The sequence below is a fragment of the Phalangium opilio genome, unplaced genomic scaffold (genome assembly GCF_054372755.1).
Source record: "Phalangium opilio isolate 3A_F unplaced genomic scaffold, DU_Popi_V2 ptg000025l_1, whole genome shotgun sequence".
Lineage (NCBI taxonomy): Eukaryota > Metazoa > Arthropoda > Arachnida > Opiliones > Phalangiidae > Phalangium > Phalangium opilio.
This window is the reverse complement of record NW_028324156.1, coordinates 1,288,527-1,308,987: the sequence shown is the minus strand read 5'-3', so window position 1 is coordinate 1,308,987 and position 20,461 is coordinate 1,288,527. Positions and strand designations below refer to the sequence as shown.

Sequence of the window (20,461 nt, the reverse complement as noted above, 5' to 3'; positions counted from 1 at the left end):
TTTGCAGTTCTAGCGAGCGAGTTGCCTTCGCGCGTTACGCTTTTAGTCGATCGTTCAAAAGTTAATTTATCGATGTATCTACGCCTCCTTCCTCTTGACGGGGCCAAAAATGAGGTCATAAAGCGTGTATGGGCCCCCATTTGGAACGGACGCCGGCTAACTAACTAACTACATCATTCGATTAATGAATTTTGATCCTGTCTCAAAGTATCTTCTTCACTCGTTTCTTTTTTAGTCGCGTACCTTGTTTTTAATTTGAAGTGTATTTAAAAATAGGATACGTTGTAGGAAGACTGAAAAACATAAACAACAACATTAGGTAATTTTATATCTACACGTGTTAGCCAAACTGTAGACTTATAAAAAAATGCCCCCATAATAGCGATTTGGATTGCAAGGTCGTATCGCTATGAACAGGGTTGTCTTGACCATTGTGCCAAATGGACCTTTTCCCAGGAACCCCAAGAACATACTTCGTCGCGATGTAAATAGTGTGAAAGGGTTCATAACCTGGAAAACTCAGGGAAATTAAATAGTTTCAGGAAAATTTGTGAGGTTTGAGTAAGTTTGCTCTGAAGGGGTTGCTTCAACTATTAAAAAACCACTCCCGTTGTTATTACTCCATGTATGGGAAAAACCCAGGAAAACTCAGGGTATAACACTATACGCCTAAGTAAAATCTTACATTCCATCTTGTTTTTTGTAATGATGGTTTCTAATAACTCGATTAATTATGAAGTTAATTAATTAAAAGCGAAAGAAGAAGGGGTTCAAAAATGGAATCTATCACTATATATGTTCAATAATTAATAGAAACGGGTGGGGTACCCTTATTTGTTTTGTTGGTCCCCCGGAGAGATTTGGAAATCAACTCTTCTGTTGTATAACCCCTTTTAGAGCGGCGGATATTCTCTCTAAAGGAGTAAAGATGCCATCTTGTCAAGGTAGTGCGCCCGTTGAACCCCGGCTTGGTGGGGGGGGGGTAGAACCTTAAAAGGAACGGTTCTAGGGGTCAGATAGGGATACTGCACGGCCATGGAGGGAGATGTACATTAATGGTTACGCCTTCATTTTTATAATCATTCAAGCGCGAAGCTGATCTGCATGAGAAAACCAAATTGATGATGTCGCGGTTCAATTCTCGCTCGCTCACTGGCTGAGCCAAGATAGAATTGACTCTTTTGTAGCCATCGCGCTTTTCTCTATAAGCGCTGGCCACCATTATCAAACATTACTACGTATACACCCACAGACTAGATAATTCGATTGATTTTTCATTCGCATTCGTTTCTCTCGGATATTGAATAATTCGCGGATTGAGAGCTGAGGGGCATCTTCGTTTCTGTAGTTAAAGTATAGAACGAGGTGCATTTGCATTTCTGTAATTAAAGTGTAGAACTAGGTGGAAGATCTGCATTTCTGTAATTAAAGTGGAGAACTAGGTGGCAGATTTGCATTTCTGTAGCGAGGTGCATCTGCAATTTTGTATAGCGATCGAGGTGCATCTGCAATTATGTATAGCGATCGAGGTGCATCTGCAATTATGTATAGCGATCGAGGTGCATCTGCAATTTTGTATAGCGATCGAGGTGCATCTGCAATTTTGTATAGCGATCGAGGTGCATCTGCAATTTTGTATAGCTATCGAGGTGCATCTGCAATTTTGTATAGCTATCGAGGTGCATCTGCAATTTTGTATAGCGATCGAGGTGCATCTGCAATTTTGTATAGCGATCGAGGTGCATCTGCAATTTTGTATAGCGATCGAGGTGCATCTGCAATTTTGTATAGCTATCGAGGTGCATCTGCAATTTTGTATAGCAATCGAGGTACATCTGCATTTCTGTAAAGCGAGGCGCATCTGCAATTTTGTATAGCGATCGAGGTACATCTGCATTTCTGTAAAGCGAGGCGCATCTGCAATTTTGTATAGCGATCGACGTACATCTGCATTTCTGTAAAGCGAGGCGCATCTGCAATTTTGTATAGCGATCGACGTACATCTGCATTTCTGTAAAGCGAGGCGCATCTGCAATTTTGTATAGCGATCGACGTACATCTGCATTTCTGTAAAGCGAGGCGCGTCTGCAATTTTGTAAAGCGAGGCGCATCTGCAATTTTGTAAAGCGAGGCGCATCTGCAATTTTGTAAAGCGAGGCGCATCTGCAATTTTGTAAAGCGAGGCGCATCTGCAATTTTGTATAGCGAGTTGCATCTGCATTTCTGTAGTTAAAGTCTGGAGCGAGTGCATCTGCGTTTCTGTAGCTATCTGAATTTCTGTAGTTTAAGTATAGAGCGAGGTGCAAATTATGCAAAATTAACCGCGAACGGAAATTGCGATACTTTACAATCCCACCCCATTTTGGAGAAAAAAAAATAAAATAAAAAATTAAAATAGAATAAATTTCGCGGCTATTTAAATATTGTATGACTGAACCTCCTCACGTCTTACGTACGCGCCGATATGCTTTAAAATTTTAAAGTAAATTTTACTCTATACGATAATTAGGCACGAAATACTTAATTGAAATCGCCGGAAATGGCTGATTGTTCACGTATAACCCTTTTTTTTAGAACGTATTTTTTTTTATACAATATACGCAAATTTTGTACATAAATTAAATTGCGAGTGTCAAGGCGTTTTTATCAATGGGCTTTTTCGTTCAAATTAAAGTATGAACTTCCCTGAACCTTGATGCTAATAGTATAGTTAAAGGCTGGCACGAGAGTGCACGTGAAGTTCACTAAAATGCCTCCTTTAATTCTTCACGAGGCGCGTGTCTGCGAGGAAATACGCAAATTATATAAATTTTAAAGATAATAGCTCGAGGGATGGGATATTAAGCTTCGAAAAGGGTTCGAAATCACTTATGGGTATGTGGAATTTTCGATTAATATCTTACCCCTTGGATATACAGTGTTAAAAGCTCGCGCTTTAAAAAATTTCGTAACGGTTTTCCCCCGAGATTAAATTACCATATTTTTATTTTAAAATGCGTTTCAAAGTTTTTGTTTTTTATTATTATTATTAATTTGAAAGCTAGCTACGCGATCGAGAGGAAACGGATAATTACGTAATTGCACGTTAGATAATTTAATAAAATAATCGAAACGCACATTAATCTTCTAGACTTAGTAATTAAAAAGAAACACATCTGGAATTAATTTTATAAATATATAAAAAAAGTAATCTAGATTTGACACGCTTTTAAACTTTTCAATATATTCAAAAAGAAAAAAAATACAACTTATTTATGTAAACACTGTTTAAATCTTAAATAAGATCTCGTAATAAAATAACTTATCTAAAAAATAGCATCGCAGGAATGCATACAGATAATTGGAATCATCGCGCACCTATTACTCACATGTTAATATCTATGCGGGTTTCGTGGGCCGGACTTGAGTACTATCCGACGTAACGCCTCATAATTCTGATGGTGTCTTTCAAACTATAATTTCATTGGCTGGTAGCAGCGGAAAGTGTTTCGCGCTACACTATGGTTCCTATTAGCTGTATGTACTCCTGAGTATCATCATATTCGTATCTTTCAAAAAAAATTTATTTAATAAGTGGGTTTTGAAAATACTAGAGGGAAATCAAAAGTTTCAAAAATGTTATTTTTATTTTCTCGCTGTCTCTCAGAGGACTAAATTTAGCATCACGAGAGAGGGAAACCAACAATCTCTTTTCCAACCAGTCTAAATCATTCTAACGTTAATGACTTAAACTTTTTTTTATTTAATTTTTCTTTAGCAAGATTTATTTTTTTTTTCTTCAAACGCTTCAGTTTTATTTAAAAAATATTTAATTGGGGAACCTAAGTTTTCTAAATATTTTTGGAAACTTATATATAATTATTATTTTTTTTTCTATACTCCCATGGGGACTCGGGTGATTTTGAGCACGGTAGAAGAAAAAATAAAAAAAAAGGAAAATTGGGGGTTTTCCAAAAGCGAAGCGCGGGAGATTTTTCCACTAACGAGCTGTCAAAGTTACTTGACGCGAGCTCTACATTCTGTTAAAAGAAAGAGACGAGCGTTTCGCGCGCGCGCGCTCGCTTTTTTCGCGCCAAAAAAATCGTTAAAAATGGCGGCGGCAAACTCCCTAGTAAAACGTTATTAGATTTTCTTCTTCTCTTTTTTTTTTTTTTTTTTTTGGCGGGAAAGTATTTTTTTTTTTTTTTGTATTTTCCGTTTCTTGTTATTTCGTATATTGGCTAGGACCGACTTGAGAGAGAAACATTCCAAGAGATGCTTGTTAAATAAGGCGGCATTCTTAACTTCGTTGTATAGCTTGTACTTCCGTTCAGGGCGCGGGAAAAGATGGAAGACGTCTTTTGAAAAATAGCTAGCACGAAACAATCCTCCTTTTAGTTTTCTATTTTTTTTTTCTTTGCAACAGATTAATAGAAAAAGCGCGCGCGCTCGAATTCTTTTAAGACTTCCATCGGAGAGGGTGAGGGTGGCTAAAGCGCGAGCCATTTGTTTCCCGCCAAAATCACTTTGTAGCTCGTGAATGAGGGGAAGTAGAAATTAAAATACCTTTAGAAGAAAATAAATGATACGGGGAAAGGGGGGAGCGTTTCCCGCCAATTTGTTCTTATAAGCACGCGCCATTTTTTATTCTCGCGCCTTGAGAATTCCCCGCCTAATCGTAATATGGCGGCGCGAAATAACCTAACAAAAACTTAGGTCATCATAATTTAATTTCGTCTCCGGCTAGACAGGAATAAATAAATAAGGATCTAAACCTAATAAATATTGTTTATATTAACTAATAAAGTGATGGAATGCGCGTATAATTATCCGTTAAGTCGCGCCAAATAATATATATATATATGTTTATCTATAAAAAATATGAAAACATTTTTTTCATAACGGACTTGTTTTTGAGTTAGGAAAAAATAGACCAAAGTCTCTAATTATCCTCGCGTCAGCGTCTGCAAGACGCGTTCTTGTATAAGGAGAAAATAATTTCTGCCTCTGGCTAGACATATCAGCCGCCTAGAAAAATATGATTATTAACAATATATGAAAAAAACCTATAAAAGGACGCCGCTTAATATTGTGGTTGTCTGAAACACGAGCTCCCAATTGCGAAGAAGCAGATGTTCATAACCTGAAAGTTTGGGTGAAGAAAGAAAAAAACTGTTCACCTTTTCCAATATTGGGCCTAGAAAAACTCCCGTTCAGTATTGAACACGGGTGTGAGGTAGCCAACGTGAACTGTCTAATATCTAAACTTGAGATTGTGTGAGGGTGTAGCAGTTTTTGGTATTTGACCTCAGTAGTAGTTGTATGCCTAAGATGCCGATGACATCCAAAATGGCCGCTTAAATCGAGATAAAAGGATTGACGTCATGACAGCATTCCTAGTAGCTATGTTGACCAATAGCACACACCCTTTATAAGGGCCATTGTTAAGGATAAGGGTATGTGTGGGGTTCATGGCGTTTGGCGTTCGTAGTAGCTATGTTGACCAAAACAATCATTTGTGTAGTGTAATGTAATTGAACATTTGTGTACTTTAGTTGAAGTCATGACGGTATTCCTTGTAGCATGGTCTATGGGTATGTGTGGCGTTCCGACTAGCTCTGTCGACCAATAAAATCCTTGTACACTTGTGTTGTTATGGTGACGTCATGACGCCATACCGGCCAATACTTCCCTTGATAAGTGCCATGGTTAGAGGTTATAGGGTTCATGGCATTCGTAGTAGCTCTGTGACCCTCTGTCGACTAATAAGATTCTTGAACATTTGTGTTGTACATGGTGACGTCATGGCAACATTCCTTGTAGCTCCACCGACCAATAGAAGACTGAACCTTTGCCATTTGTGCATGGCGTTCATGGCATTTCTGGTAGCTCTGTAGACCATGTCGAAAAACGTTTAAACTCCGAATTATGAACTTTTCGTTTCTAATATGATCGCTGTCACCTGTAAAACAAATGACTAGGTTTTCTTAATAATTCATTTTTCTACCGATAATAATTTCCATCGACTCTCTCTCCCTCTCTCTGAGTTGCGGCTGCTCTACATTGTGATAATGGATATCTTACTTGTCTTTAGTCTCTTTGGCCGACGTAAAGAACGTTCTTATGTAGGCCTAGGTCGTTTATATTCAACGCCCCTGTTACTACTCAGACTCCTAAATAATTCAGATACCTTTTTTACCAAGCCGGGGAAATTCCTCGCGAGTTATTAACACTGGAATTTATGCTTTGCTTTTTTTTTGGCATTGAAAGAAGGGTGGGGGATCCCATATCTAGCGTCTGAGAAAACCAAGAGAGAGAGAGCTCTAATTCAGTTTTGAATTTATAATTATGGTTCGAATTTTTTTTTTATTCAAACTATAGGGTACAACTAGGCATATAGTTAAGTAGTTTTGGGGGAAGTTTTTGAGGTATTTGTATTGCTAATAAGCGTGGAATAATCATTAACGTATCGGTGAGTGACTTTGACGGGGTATAAATATATAATTATCGTTTGCTTAATTGGGTTTTAACGGTTGTGATACGTAAGACTTTAATTATGATTATTTACATTGAATCATTTATTTTTAAAATGTCGTTTGGAATTTTAGGAATGTATTTGATTAACTCCCTTTTACGTTTGATCGTATATGATTAAACTGAAAATGGTAAACAGGATTCGTACATTTTTTTGTTTTGGAAATTGGATATTTCCAGGGCGGTTTTTTTTTTCATGGATTTTTCCAGGAAACTGAATTATCCAAACAAATATTTAAATATCCCCAAATTTTTATTATACATAGTTTTCAGACTAGGAGGATTAATACCATTTACACCAGTAGGCCACGCTACTTGGCGGCACAAAGTGCATCACCAAATAGCGATGACCCCTGGTGTAAATGGTATCAAAACTCTTAGTCTGAAAACTATGAATACCTCTAATATTTCCAGATGTTTATCAAACCTGTATTATTAAATTCGAAATTTTCTTTAATCGCAAAGCTATGCGTATTTAATCCAATTTATATTCCAAATTGATCATATTTAAAAGAATTGACGTACTCTTAAAACACACACACCCAAAATTCGCCCTTCACGACTTCCCCCAACCCTTCCATCCCCTCCAAAATGGTGCACGGCATTTTTTTGTTGTTTTTTTTTAAACCCCTTCTAAAGGTTAAAAACACCTAAAATATGCAACATCGCTTAAATATTTCTCTATACCGACGCTATAAAATCAAAGGGGAGGGTTTACAATTTTAAGAATTGGAGGGAAAGAATCAGGACCAGGTAGACCCTGACGGAGTAACCACGTGGTCTCCACAATTTTACCTGTCCCGCGAAGATGCGTGCATACAGTAGGTAGAGAGAGAGATGGTTCGCTTTTAACTGCAGCAATATCTTCGTCTGGTCGTTTACCCCGTTCTCGGCAAAGAGCCGAATATGATGACCCGGTCAACTCGAAAGAATGTTTTGACGACTGAAAACTGGATTTTAGAGTCCCCCCCTCACCTTCGTTTGAGGGGAAGGAAATTATCAAAGAAGTTGCGTTTTTAGACGCCAGGGAAGATTTTTGATAACAACCTCTTTGAATGTGATTTGGCAAATTTGCAATGCGCCTACCAATTTTAACGTTCAAATGCTACTTACTATTTTTAGGTACTTAGTCTCATTCCTTATACAGTGTTTACCAAAAAGGGCGGTAGAACCCGAAGTATGGGCGATTTTGAGTTGAAAATGTAACTTCTGTGACATTTTGTCCTAATTGTAACTTGTTTAGGGTGGTTCTTAGAGAAAAATGTCATAGAAGTTACATTTTCGGCCCATAGAGCCCACTTTTCCTCGATCCCACCTATAGCTTTTTGGTCTATTATTTTAGACTTAATTCTATATGGAAACATCCCGAGGAATTATGGAATGAAACAAAATATATTGAAATATTAAAAAAAAAGTTTTATTATATAACGTTTCGAATATTTGCTCGCGGTTATTTTCAATTTATAATTTGACTATAAACTAGAAAGCTAGCCGTACGCGTACGCGTTTAAAAAAAATACCATCTCAGTTGGATTGGGGCGCCATTGTGACATTCGTAACACCTCTAATATCCCATTTAATTTCTTGTTAAAAATCTCTGATTTTTTCGTGGGTTTTTGACACTTGGAGTTAAGGTTTTTGACGTTCTAGATAAAGTATATCAGAGAATTTTTCAAACCAAGTCTATACCGATAGCAAAAGCTGGTTTCCCATCTCGTATAAACCCAATTTAAAAACCATAAATTCCGTCCTTGACTTCCGTACGTTAAAAGTCTGAAGTTGCTACGCCATAGAGGTATAAGGACTCATAGCGACTGCTATAGTGGTGCGGTGATATGTCGCGACGTGGATTGGATTGGCGCAGCTCGACCTTCGCGGGAACATTGACTTCGGAAAGAACTCAGGGAGTGAGTGGAGAGAGAGAGATACCAAGCATATCAGTCTCCTATCACGTGCTACATACCTTGTGACGTTTCTAGATTTCCAGAAAAACATATTTTTGACGCGATACTTGGTTGGCTGGCTGTGAAGCAACCCACTACTAATTAAATCTTACGGTGTAGTTGGGAAATTCAAAATATTACGTATAGAGCGCTGTACCTTCTTTTTTTAATTTATTTTATTAGTGATATTTGAATAATATTACTCAATCATTAATTAGAATTAATTATCAGGTTTTTACTACGTCATTTTATGACTGGTGACGTTGTAGGATATACCGTAAAATTGTAGAGGTGGCATGGGGAATCCCCGTATCAATTGTGTGTAAGCTGCGACTCCCTTAAGGGCTGGAATAGGCTAGAATACAGTAACTTGCCCCCTATTGAACTAAACTTAACCTAGCTTACGTTTGGAGAGGGGCTAAAATTCGTGTGGTAATTCACACGGGCATATTGGAAGGGTTTAGTGAAGAAAGCTGAAACTGACCAATATTGCTGCCACAAAGTGTAACCCCCCCCCCATTAAGTGAATTTAAAATCTGGTCCAATCAATTAATATATTGGGTGTTTTGACCTGTGCCATTTCCAAGACTTAACCTAATTTTGCCTAGACGACAACAAAACTTAACACTAACATATCGTTGCTTACCACACCATAAATAGACTAGTGGCGGTAGAGAGGGGTGTAGAATGTGTATCCCTCCATTTGGGCGCGCTCTTGTAAGAGGGGATACTGTACGCTACCAGTAGGGGGATGACACTGAGCTAAGATATAGACGGGTATGACGTTTGCATACGTAGTACTGCCATTACTCTATACTATTGGGGTCTGGACACTGGAGTCAGGTTGCCGTTTCATCCCTAAGACATATAATACTAGCTCCTCCCACGTCTGTGAATATCATGGCGGATATCAAAGCATTCCCAGTATCACCTCTATAATTTCCTGATTTTTTGGGGTTCTTCCAACTGTTTTAACCTTTTTCTGAGAAATGGCACGTGTTTTTTCACAAAACGTGAACGGCAATCTATCAGAAATTAAGCAGAGTACATTTATACTGACAAAGTCAAGGTGAAAACTTCCACCACCACCGCCGCCGGAATAAGTGATTTGATGGCGTTGTTATATAAAATGCTTCGTATACCGACCACCCACGCGGAAAACGGGGTAAAACCCGATGAACGTATACTGGAGTATTTCGAAAAATTCAATATTGAAAATATACCGCTATTTACGTAACGCGGTTTAATATTAAAATAAAATTTATTTAAAACTAAATATTATTTCAGGCGTTAAAAATGGTTTTTAAAAGATATTGATTGACCCTTTCTGGAATTATAGTTTTTATGGGTTAAAATACAGGGTGTTTCCTAAATCATAAAATGTTAGTGCAGTGGGAAATAAATTTTGAGTCGATAATGTTGTATAACATTTTTCCCTACTAGTTATGATTAGAGTGTTTTATGGATGACCCCTTAATTAAGTTAGGGGTCTTTAACCGTCTTTCTGTTAATTTAAAGGGGTCATTCGTTTAACAAACGGTAGCCTACTGTACTTATAACACCCTGTATATTTTCTCATCTTAAAATGGAATGCGTTTAACGCTGCCTAAGCATCCCTAAATAATGTTACCTTTTTATTAAGTTAACGATAATGACCTGAATTTTTTTTTTACCTTCCTGATAAATTATTACGATGGCTAGGGACTGGTTTCGATATTTAGTTTAAATTTGGGGGAAAATAAAATAAAGAAACCACCGCACGGACGGACAAGCGTTGAAACCTCGATATAAAACGTATAAACAGATTCGTGATTTTTCTTTTAATATTATCATTATGAAATGGCCTGGCAGTCATGTCAAATCCCGGAGCTTGTTCCTTTTTTTACGGTGGAGCAATTTGTACCTCACAAGTTGAGGCCTCGTGCGCCATTTGTTTTCCTTTCGATTTAAAAAAAGATCCAAAAAATTTATTGGTTTGATAATATCAGAAGTATATAATACTTTTCTTCGAGAGAAGTGTACCACAAAGCGGGGTTATTGTAACGTCATTCTTCCCAACATCGGAACATTTAGAGCAAGGTTACTAAACCGAATCACATAAACAATAAATAGTTCCCTCATCATTACTCTATTAGCGTTCAAATATTTGACAAGACGCGCTTGTGCATTTTTGTCCTTCGTCAAGACGAGGTTTGTGGGATGATTGCTGGGGATTTAATGCCAAACAATTACAGAATTCACCTTACGATGCGATGCCCATTTGTAGTTTGATGAGCGGGAAAGCAAACTTAATGAGCGGGAGAGCAAACTTAAAGGGTGAGCCTGGAATAATGACGTTACATAACTGATGTATTAAGAGGATACAGAGTGTCATCCTTCTTCTATTATCCCCTTCTGATAATATTTATAATAATGTATAGTATTTTTTCTTTTACATTTTGAAATTTTCTGCTTATACACAAGGTTCGATTTAAATTGTAGTACGAGGGGACAGTTACTCAGGGGTTTGTAGACTGTGGTGTTCAGAGACTTTGATAGTGATTTACCCCTCGTTCTAGCCTTAGAAGTATATTTTTGAAGTAAATCTTTCGAACCCAATAATACTTATTAACAAATTTCCCGTAATTAATCCGGCCCTAGCTGCACTTATGGGATCCTCACCATTGTAACAAGGTTCCTACAAACCTGGAGAGCCTGAAAAATGTCTGGGAAGTAAATTTTTGACTAAAAATTTAAGGGAAGACTTCGGGAAATTATAATTTTTAGTCAAATTCAAGGAAATCAGCCGGGAAATTTGTGAGGCTTAAGTAAATTTGCCCTGAAAGCTACGCTATAACTAAAGATAACCGATCCCGTATAGTTACTACTCCCAAAAAACCACTCTCGCAGTTACTAGGTGGCCCAGCACCTGGAAATTTCACAGAAGTTGGTTTTCCAAAATTTGTATGAACCCTGCAATCTAGTAAACATTTACCAAATGCCTGAGCGAGGTCATGATGATTTTTACATCAAATAATTGACTTTTCCATCTAGTAAGGAATTGAAAAGAAGAATTATTATCTAAATTCATTATAACAATTCTACTGAAATCGCTTGTTTATTGGATTGATCAAGGTCACTTTGATCACGTTTTTATTTTTTTCCAAATCAGAGAGATGTTTCGTTATAATATAGAATTGTAGACACGTTTTCGAGCTAAAGCAGTTGGCGAGTGTTATTGCTTTTTAACAATACAGATGTACTTCACTATATGCGTAAATTTCGAGCTACGGTATAGGTGTAAATAAATACGGCGCCGATTCATAAACGCGAAATATTGTAGTGCGCTCTGTTAGACATATTTGTTTATGCGTTTTGGGGCAGGAAACTAGGAAGAATTAAACGATGATTGGCCCCGGAAAAAAAATTGGCTCAACGTAGCATTTCCGTGGCATTTAAACTAACCTTAATGAAGTTTCATAGCGTACTGTTGTACGTACGAATTATGAATAAATTGTGGTTGGTACTCGCGAGGGGAGAGTCACTTCGCGTAATCGTTGTACGCGACTGTACTAAAGGGATTAAGAGTAATTACCAAACCACTTATATAAGACACTGATTTAGAAAATTATTTCTAATTTAATTAAGGGGTTATCCCTAAAACTCCTATCAAATCATGACTCGAAAACAGTGACCCTTGTGGCGAAATGGAGATAGTAGTTACATTTTCGACTCAAAATCGATTTCCCAAAGAACCATCCCACTAAATTTATGACAGACGTATCAGAAACACCCTGTATATAAGATACCTTTAACCCCTTTGAAAACCAAACTTAGTTTTATGAAATCCAAGAGTGTAATTTTGCAAGATGCGTCTCCAACGGACTTTTCATAATATTAAACATATAGAATGGGATCTGGTTATTTTTTTTTATTTTTATAATATAAAGAGGTTAGGTAAGGTTATCGCGATTTCGCCATCATTATAGGGGTGCAACTATAATAAAAGAGCCAGGCTGCTTTAATACAATTGATAGCTGTCATCAAGGTTAAATATCTGGGGCTTCCACCCCGGGGTTAGAATTAAAACTACACCTAGCAACTTGGGAGAGAACCATAGATATATATACGGGTCTAGATACCCTACTGAATCGGGGAAAATACGGAGATGACAGCTAGCAGTCGACGCGATTTTCCCGGGGGAAGATACCTAGTGCGCCATCTATCGCTGAATTTTGAAAGCTAAAAAATTCGATAAATAACTTTTGCCAGCGGGCGTGCTGATGCTTTGCAATAACAGCTGATATTTAAAGAGATTTAAGCGAATGTTTGTTCAAAGTAAAACTATTTCCTAATCTGAAGGGGAGGTCCTCTTATTCTGTTCGTAAGCAAATCATTTTGTAAATAAGAACAACTGTTAACCATCTTTAATGCCTTATTTCACTAACATTTCATTAAAAACACTACTTCTTTTACATAAAAACTATTTATTTCACTTAAGAACATAATTACACGTATAAAGGAGATCAGAAATACGTAAAGCTATTTGAAAAGTTAAGCCTAATTTGAATTTCCCGCGCTTTCCATATTCGAATTTTTCGTTTTTTTGTTTCTTGAAACTCTCAATAGATGGCGTTTGGATCTAATTCCCCCGCCGTAAAGCGTCGACTGCTAGTTCTCACCTCCGCATTTTTTAAAGGGCCTAACAGAGGGGAAGTGTATCTAGACCCGTATATATATCTATGGAGAGAACTACTACTAGAGAAGCCCTTTAACACAATAGCTAGCGCTACATATATACAACATATACGAAACGTGTTCCCTAGTCCCTACCTAAACGCGCTACCTTGAAAAGAAGTATTTTTTAATGGCGCGCCGAGACCACGTGGTTATATGGCGCAATCGTTTTTTTTCCCGCCAAAATGGTGGCAATGTCGAAGCCCCTTTTTTCCAGCCAAATATATCCACACGCGTTTGATTCTATACCTTTTTTGCGTGTCGTTGACTTCTCGTATTGCGTGGTCCTTTTTTACGCTTTAGGGGACACACCGTAGTAATCTTACCCCCTTATCGCTACGCTAGTTAACCTGGAACTATGCCCTTTATTTGTTTATATCCGTCCATTAGGCTTGGCGTCGCTGGCAACTTAAGTTGGGCGTTACGGGTAAGGGTAAAAAAAAAAAAAGGTACGGGTTATGGAAGGGCATCATGGGAAGGCATAAATGAGGAGTGAAGATGGGCTGTAATATTATTCAACTTTGGTAGGGTTGGGTGGTCGTCTCATGCTTGAATTTGGCGCGTTATGAAATATAGAGGAAGATCATATACCGAAGTTGATAAAGTTAAAAACAATCCTTGATTTATTTATATTTTCTTTATATTGTTTACTAAATTCAATAGCAAAATTTTACATTATATCTTGAACTAAAATTCAATGCTTTTTACTAAATTCTAAAGCCTATTTATTTACGTTATGTGTTAAAAATATTAACTTATTCCCATTGCATCAAGTTATAGACTTCTAGTTAAATGCAAATACCCGTGGTCTCGCGCTGTCTATAGTATACAGGGTGTTTCTGAAAGTTCTGTAAGAAATTATGGGTAATAAATTTTTGAGTCGAAGATGTAATTTCTTAGTCTATGACATTTTGCAGTCCACTGTTTTCAAGTTATAATTGGAGTGTTTTACGAATGACCCCCCCCCTTAAATTTAATTAGCATTGTTTCAATTTCTTATTTAATCTTAAGGGGGTCATCCAATTATAACCTTTTTAGGATGGCCCGTAACCCCTTAAAGCAAAATGTCATTGAAGTTACATTTTCAACTAGAAATGAATCAAAAGGAACACTCTTACAGACTTGTCAGAAACACCCTGTACAGTATCAAAGAGACCGTGAGAACAACGCCAAATATTTTTCCACTACCCCATTCCATAACCTCCCCATTTTCTACCTTTGCTTTCCTTACCTCCTTAACATTTTTTTTTACTTGAAAATCTTTTTATATTTGGCCCCAAAATACTGTAGAGGAATTTGCATCCCTCCCTATATAAGACCTTTTATATTCCGAAGAAAAGTCTTTAAGATCAGGTCGGCTTCTTCAGACGGGATACCGCTTTTCTTTCTTTCTTTCTTTCTTTAAATACCATTATATCACGTGACTCTTACTTTTTTTCCCACACTGCCCGCGCGCGGGAAAATAGTTTTTGGCGGGAAAGAAATGGCGGCGAGACAAGTGCCTACGTAAAAAGATGATGTTGAATTTGATGCAATAGGAGTTTCCCGCCAAAATGTTTCTCGCGTGAGATTATTTTCATTTTTGGCGGGAAGAAGAATAAAATAAAAAATTAAGCGTGGTGGTAGATAAATATTTCGCGCCAAAAAACCAAATCTGACTTAATCTCTTATAGCTGAATTGTTTTATTATGTTATTTATTTCAACGGGGGGAAATACCCTTTTAAATTTATTTTAAAGAGAAAAACGATGGTCGTACCTACATAGTTTAAAAAATAAAAATAATAAAAAACAGGGATTTTTATCTTTTGGAGGGAATGTTGTTTCTTTTACTAAGCTTTGTTTTAAATCTGACGATTTATGATAATATTATTCTTTTAGTTTTTTTTAAACAAAATTTACTTTATGGGTCAGTTAAAGCCTTGTTTCTACAGCAGATTCTTTTCTTTCGCGTGTTTACAACGGTCCTAATTTTGCCCAAAATTTCTTGTAGTGTGAAGATTAGATTATAATTCGTAAATTTATTTATTTATTTATTTATACAAATGAAATTTATTTATTTATATATTTTTTTTTCTTCTTGTTTCCTCTGGGAAAATAAACCTTTTGGCATGCATGACCTCGTGAGAAAGTTGCTTCAAACCTTTTGTTGTTTTTTTGGATTTAATTTATTTCACTGCACCTTTTTACTCGTGATTTAAATGAGATTGCTGCAACGAGTATCTTCTATTAATAGAAACAAGGCTACGTTTAATAATTCACGGCAAACGGAATGAATTAAGAGTTTCCCATTTTCGGTATCTGTGTATCATTCTTACATATTGAATAATTAATCCACCTCTCTCTCTCTCTCACTCGTAATGCAGACTCTCGTAAAATTCCCCTGGAATACTAACTTATTTGTAGTTAACTTAAAAGCGTTCCTGAACGGTTAAATTATGCATGATAAATTTCTTGAAGGGATACTTCTAGTTTTTTTTTCTTTTCTTCTTCTTTCTGCATCTTTAATTAACTTTTGCAATTATAGAAATATTAAGCAATCTTTAACGAGGATCTTTGTAACGTTACATGCATTAATACATACGAGGGTTGAATTTACCTTCATCTCTCTATTTTAGGAGATTTCTAGAGCTTCTATTTTCGGATTTTATTATAAAAAATTTAGAATATTTAAATCTCTCTGGTATTAAATTTAAACTTTGTACGAAATTCCATCCTTCCGTAAGGCGGATTAAATTAAATATAAATTTAAAGTTTAATTTTCGCATTTTATAAAATTTACTTTTAAAAATATCATGAATTTATTATTCTACTAAAATTTAAATGATTTTCTTTGATCAAGGTTCACTCTTTAGCTGCAGGCATTGACTTTACTCTCAGTTTACACTTCAATGCAGTGTTGTCAGGCCTTCTGTGAGTCAAGTACACTGGCCTTCCTCTTCTCTCCTATCGCCTGGCAACACTGGGGGAACGGGGTACTATGTATAAAATCCGTGTTTAGTGCTGTACAAGAAAACAACTTAGAAAAATACACACAAAAATCGAACTTTGTTTCGTTGTTGTAGTCTTGTAGACCGAACTTTATAGCTCACAAACACGATAGTGATAGCGTATTTACACGAGAAACCTGGGAAGAACGAATCGAGGGGATAGACACTAAAAGAAGCGCGGCGTACTTAATTTCTTCTTCCTCGATTTTGAACTTTTATACCTGTAAGAATAGTATCTGTTTCCTCAGTAAGGAAACCAAAACGCAAAGGGGGTGAGCTCAACTGAGGGCATTGGGTCTTAAGGAGACGGGAGGTTTACGAGGCTTTTCCCGCGCCTACGTCCACTAGATAAAAAGTAGTGTAAATTGAGCTGGCCAGAGAGAGAGAGAGAGAGAGAAAAGGGGGCCCTAGCGTCCCTGGGTCACGGAATAGGTCATCTTCAGGAATACATAGGCCAATATAGGAACCATTACGTCCCCTTATCTCCCATGTTGATTTCAACGCTGGTTTTGAGGACCGGACACGTCACGCGTCATATTTCAGACGTCTTTCTAACTGTGATTTCATTGGCTCGCAATGTTCAACTAGATATATTTTTGCGAAGTAAAATTCGTCACACATAGTGATAAGTTTACCTTATCGCCGGAAGTAAGGCTTTTCTTTGGATTCGTGGAAGAAATTCGTCTGTCGTCTGCTACAGTACATATTTTTGGTCTTTGTAGCAGACGACAGACGAATTTCATCCCGTTACTCCCCTCCACGAAGCCTAACTTCCGACGATAGCGAATAAGGTGGATTCCACCTAGATACGTTGAGTGAAAATTATTCCTAGTTGCTGTATGTATTCCTGGTCATCTGTAGCGGAAAGAAGAAAACAACTTCGGCGAAGCCCCTCCCTCCCCCACACCCGTTCTTTGACTGCCCCCTAGTGGCCTAGCTCTTAATCAAAAAGATAGAGAAAGTGGCGACTACCGACTCGAAAGAGGTCAGAGCCTACGAACCTGATTCGTTTCCTTTTGTCTTCCGTTTATTTAACACACTTTATAATATAAACGACCTCCCTGTCTAAAAATATATACATTGACCAATTGATTTTTGACTTAACTCTTTCCCAATAATCGATATGTATTATTATTATATGGAAATTTTAATCCCATTCGTACGGTTACTGGGATTATCGAGGTTAAATTTGTTAATCCTTTTAAAGGATTGTTCAGAATGTTCTCTGATAGTTTTAAAGCCAAGTTAATTATAATTTATTTGTTCTTAGTTAATTTTCATTTTGAGAAGAAATTTGATTTGGTATTTGAGAGACCCTTAAGATACATTTAAGTTTAAAAATATGCAAATCATCAAATTAGGCTTAGTAAGATACATAAATTTGATTTAATATGCAATAAATAGCTCAAATTAGACTTTGCAAGGTACTTAAATAGATATTCAGTTCGATTATCTATAAATAGCTCAAATTAGGCTTAGCAATGTACATAAATGGATAATTCGGTATACGGACTAAATACCCCCAAGACAAAAGACCCCCGGTCATAATCCCCCCATTTTTAAAAACGTACAAAATCCCCCCTCTCTCAAGACAAAATCCCCCGGTCATTTTCCCCCATCCAAGTTAAGAGTACAAAATCCCCCCACTATCAAGACAAAATCCCCCTACTCTCTAGTAAAAATCCCCCTACGCTCTAGACAAAATTCCCCGGTCATAATCACCGGTTAGGTTAGGTTAGGTTAGGTTGCGTTTGGTTAGGTTAGGTTAGGTTAGTTTAGATTAGGTTGCGTTTGGTTGGGTTGGGTTGGGTTGACATGCAACAGTTCTTGAACTGTATCGGAAATAATTTGGCTTGGAATTAAGAAAATCTACTTTCAATATTAAAGAATATAATTATTAAACGCATGAATTGATGTTTTTTTTCCTTATAAATCTTCATATAAATTGAAATCGTTCTCTAGGGTATTTTGTCGTAAACACAGTTTGGTGGGAATTTGTGCTGGGGCTGGGGGAAATTTGTCCTGGGGCTGGGGGAAATTTGTCCTGGGGCTGGGGGTATTTTGTCTTCGGCATCCATTCGGGGGGAAATTGTCCGGGGGATTTTGTCTCCTACCTGAAGGGATTATGTCCTTTTCTTCTCAAATGGGGGGATTATGTCTAGGGGGGATTATGTCCTACATTCGGATAATTCGATTCAATATTCCATAAATAGGTCAAATTAGGCTTAGCAAGGCACTAAATGAATATTTCAATTCAATAAAAAAATAAGTATCGCAAATTAGGCTTAGCAAGGTATTTAAATGAATATTTCAGTTCAATAAAAAATAGCTCAAATTAGGCTTAGCAAGGTATTTAAATGAATATTTCAGTTCAATAAAAATAGCTCAAATTAGGCTTAGCAAGGTATTTAAATGAATATTTCAGCTCAATAAAAATAGCTCAAATTAGGCTTAGCGAGGTATTTAAATGAATATTTCAATTCAATAAAAAATAAATAACTCAAATTAGGCTTAGCAATCTCAAAATATAAAAAAAAAAGAAAAAAACTCGTCATCAATATTATTATTAATTAAATTGTATAAATAAATGTCACTTTCCCTTTTTGGCTTTTGGGAATTTGGGGTTGAGGATAGGATAGCCCTCGATGAAAGTGTATTGGGCACACCAGTATCAAATACTGCGTACACATTATATATCCGAATAAGGGCAGGAACTCGATTTTTCCGTCGTTGACCTAAATCTCTTTAAACCCTGTGTTTAATTACACCTTTCCCTACTTTCGATTTTTGTGCCCCGTAGTACGTACGTCTAACTAATCTAAACAAGTTACTTTTCAATACGAATACGAATACGAAAATGAATAATAATAATAATTTTTTGGGTTTTGTCGATAACACTGCGCAGTACCCTATTTACCCACTTTTAATGCTTTTTAAACTTTCCTTCCCCTCCCCCCTCTTTTTAACACTTTGAATCTTTTGAAATATGTATCACTCCGCGGGGCTGGACACTTCCGTATTGGACCAGCTCGATAAATACAAAGAGAATTTATTCGAGGAACGGGAAAAAAAATGCCTTAGAAGTAATTCCGTTATATGGGAAGTTACCTAAAGGGGTAGATTGATTTTATTCCTTATAGTATATTTTCGTTCATGATTCTTTTTCATCTTGAGTTTTTAATAAAGTTAAAGGCGGGGTTTTGAAATATTCCTTAGTTTTATGGTATACTCTCATCCTGAAATTTTTAATTTTATATCAACGTTAGTTTGTATTGAAGATAAGGGCAGGGATATGTTAAAATTAGGTTGGTAAACTTTGTAATGACGCCTTTTTCTTTGGTACACTTTTATATTGGAATCATATTCGTTGCAAAGTTATAAAGATTTCTCTTCATAAATACTATGACATTTGCAACGTCGCTTTAAGGCAAGCGCACACCTATCGTCATCGGACGGACCGCACGTATCGCACGCATCGGATTTTATTATTATTACCATTGTTTCAAATGAGAACGCGCTCATCTGTCCGCATCGTACGTATCGGATGTCGGCAATGCCGACGAGGATTCCCGATAGGGGCATACAATCCGTATGGTCCGTACGGAGCTAAAACAAAAATTGCTTAACGAATGCTCAGATTATGTGTTGATGAAACATAAAATGGCGCTCTTTTAAGATTAGGAAACTTTTCTAGGTTTACCACATTATTCCAAGTTGAAAGGTGTTTCCGGTTAGTAATTTAATCCGGGAAAATCAGAAAAAATGCGTATTTTGCTAGAAAAAAAAACACGCACAACTATAGCCACTATGTTAAGCCTAGTTTGAAATTTCGCGCATTTTGAAAATTCCCGAGTATTCCGCCGCGCATGCTCAATTGCTCATACGCGCGTTCGGAAATCCGAATGCTCCGAATTTAGTGTGCGCAGTTGAAGAAAATTATCCGATGCGTACGATCCGTGCGGTCCGTCCGATGACGTTAGGTGTGCGCTAGCCTTTACACTACAGTATAAGTTATAATGTCGTTGAAGCACGGAGGAGAATACGTTAACGTAACCCAATGGAAAAGGGGGGATGGAAACATGGGGGGCGTTAAAGTAGTACGGAAAAATGGTAACGTCCTTCTCTTTCCTCCCTCCATTCGTTCTCATTTTTTTCTCTCTCCTTTATATAACTACTCGCAACGTTTTTGTACAGTATTGTGGAAAGTAGGTTAATGTATTAGAATCCGTAGGAAAATGCGGGGTTTTAGGTAGAGTAACGTAGGGACAAGTTACGTTGTTCATATCGAAGGGAAACATCAT

General features: G+C 36.9%; 1 protein-coding gene and 1 long non-coding RNA gene across 2 annotated transcripts in view; one reads left to right on the top strand and one right to left on the bottom strand.

Annotated features, from left to right (window-relative positions):
• Nucleotides 1-20,461, top strand: part of Tdg (Thymine DNA glycosylase) — a 226,898-nt gene that overhangs the window by 75,976 nt on the left and 130,461 nt on the right. The window lies entirely within an intron of this gene.
• On the bottom strand, nt 15,172-16,841 carry LOC149691639 (uncharacterized). Its single transcript, XR_016383409.1, has 2 exons — nt 15,770-16,841; nt 15,172-15,682 (listed from the first exon to the last, which is right to left on the bottom strand). It is a non-coding gene; the product is annotated as an uncharacterized LOC149691639 (long non-coding RNA).